A 2,905-nucleotide genomic window follows, 5' to 3' on the forward strand; every position below is an offset into this window, starting at 1 on the left:
ATTGTCTAAAACGCTTTCGTATTGTTTGATTATCATTAAAAAGAGTTACCATTGTCTAAAAAGTATTCTTTTGGTGTACAAATGGTTTTACACCTAAACCTTTACTTAAGAAGTTCAGTCTTTCAATATTCCGACGATCACAGTTCCAAAGACTGTAACTCAGTCATTTCGCAATGCAGGATACTCGCATTTATTACGCAAGTAGTCAATGCTATGCCCAACAATGTAATAAGGTTCATGGCTTAAGCACGAATGGTTCAAACGTTAGTTAGGGTTAGGGTTAATGCACCACCTGGGTGCGTATTCCTTGGCGATGGTTCATATCTCCTCGGCGATGGTTCATATCTTCTCGGAGTCCTCCAACCCCCATAACTCTGTAGTTTCTTAATGAAGTAACTTTATATTTCATACGAAACTTTTTCAAATCAATGTTGCGTAGTGTGACAAGTTTTATGGCCTAAGCATGAATGGGGGAGAGGTTAGATGGGGCTAGGGTTAACGTATCACCTTATTTCACATCCTCTCGTTGTAGGTTTATAACTCCTCGGCGATAGTTCATATCCTGTCGCAATGTTTCATCCCCTAAATCTCTGTTGTTTCTAAATTAAATAACTTCATATTTGATACCAAACTAGTTCAATCCAATGGCCAATAGTGTCACACGTTCCATGGCTTAAGAATGAGTGAGACAAAAAGTTACGTGGGGTTAGGGTTAGGGGACCCTCTCTTTATTTCCGCCATCTTGGATTTTTTTCCAAGAATGGAATGATTGACTGACAGGTTGATTGATTGGCTAACTGACTTGTTGACCGACTAGTAACTGACTAGGTAACTTAATGGTGATTGACTGGCTAACTTACTAACAGACTGATTGGTGACTGAGTTATTGATTGACTGGTATCTAACTGGCTAATGGACTGGCTAACCGACTTGTAATTGACAGACGGACTGACTGACTGGTTGACTGCTTTCCTCACCGACTGATAGTTGACTGCTTCAGTGACTGGCAGACTGAATCACATGTTGAGCGAGTTAATGTTACCAGACTGGATCACTCCCCTCTTGGCCGACATCCAACTGACTGTCTAACTGACTGGTAAACGACTGATTGACCGACCAAGTTGCACCTGGAGGGCTGGCTGACTGGTGACTAACTAGATCGTAACTCTATTGTCTCTTGAAGAAATGTATTCATATTTGGTAAGTGACTAGTTCTATACCTCATGTAGTACTTTCTTAGATTGCAAGTCAAGAGCATGACAGGTTAAGGAATTAGAGCAGTTCCCATGAGGGCATCCCATTTGATGTCCGCCATCTTGGATTTTTTGGCAAAGGGGTAGCATGGCCATTTTGGTCAAAATTTTGAATTTCTTTGAAACTCCTGCTATACGCTCAATGATCCCCAACAACAACCTCTAGCGCTTTCTGAGTGGTCTGCAGACCTTAAGACTGAGTTTTTCTCACTTTTACCCCTTAGCCCATTTTTGATGTTTTGCTAGTCAATCTTCAAACTAACGTAACTCCATTCTCTTGAAGAAATATATTTATATTGGGTGTGTGACTAGTTCTATACCTGTTGTAGTACTCTCATAAATTGCAAGTGAAGAGCATAACAGGTTGAGGAGTTAAAGCAGTACCCATGAGGGCATCCTATTTGATGTCCGCCATCTTGGATTTTTTGGCCAAGGGTAGCATTCATTCATTCTACTGTAACTCAATAACCTTATTGTTGAACAACTTCAAACCTACAGGCATAAGAGATGAGACATTTGATTTTCTTATGGTGTTTTTAATTTAGGCCAATTAGGTTGATTACTACCTGTCAATTAAGGTTGACTTCTGTCACTCACAGCAAATATTTAATTTTAAAATTTTAAACAAAATTTAACATGGTAGATAACGTCGTGTTATGTTGTATCTTATGCCGGTCAAATAAGGTACAGTTAATGTTTTGTTAATTTTTTAGAATTTTTCAAACGACAGGAGTTAGGCGAAAATGGCATAATCGTGAAATGGACAGGCACTCATTAAATCTACTGTTACTCAAAAGCCCTCATTGTTCCGGCCTTCAAACTTAGCTGGCATTAAGTATGGAAACTGTTCCATTGTATGTGTAAGTATTAGGTGAATGGATAGAAACGCTTAAGATTTATGGCGTGTAAAAGAAGACGACAAAGGTCGGAAAAATCAAATTTTTTTAATTTTAAACAAAAGTACTTTTAATTGTAATGACATTGGTGTAAGTTTAACGAAAAACCGATAAAAAGTGAGTTTTTTACGAGTTTTTAAAAGATAATAACATAGGTCCGCAAAGCGTACATATGAGACTCGTGTTACAAGAAAACTCATAAAAAAATCTCAAATCAATCCTTTTCTAAACCAATTACAGAAAACCATTGTTAAGAAAATGTGCAATCATGTGTATTTCATTTTGTGTCAATTTCGTTTGATTTTTAAGATTTCTTAGCCCTGCAAAAAGAGACTCAAAAAACCCCTTTTTTCGAGCTTTTTTGGTCTCCACCGCATACGCAGTAATTATTTCAATACTTTTGAATACATCAGGCTATAGTCCTTAATACGAACTCTCCAACGATGTATAACTTGTCTACATTCAATGAGATGGTGCATAAAAAAGCGCGAAAAGCCCTTAAGCCCTAACACTCACTTTTCTCAAAATTTGCAAATTTGACGAAAAAGGGCTAAAAAATCCAAAATATTGATTGAAATGACTTGAAACCTGGTGCACGTGATAGAAAGTATGCCATAAGTATCCTCTGAAAATTTCAGCTCTCAACTCGCAAGAATAAAGGTTTTAGTAGTTTTGCGATCTAGCCCTAGTTTCAAGGCTGTTTCGTGTCAAGCGTTGTGTAAGATATATACCTATACCAAGGTTTTTTTGCTTTCC

Source organism: Stylophora pistillata, chromosome 10 (assembly GCF_964205215.1).
Source record: "Stylophora pistillata chromosome 10, jaStyPist1.2, whole genome shotgun sequence".
In the NCBI taxonomy this organism is placed as follows: Eukaryota; Metazoa; Cnidaria; class Anthozoa; order Scleractinia; family Pocilloporidae; genus Stylophora; species Stylophora pistillata.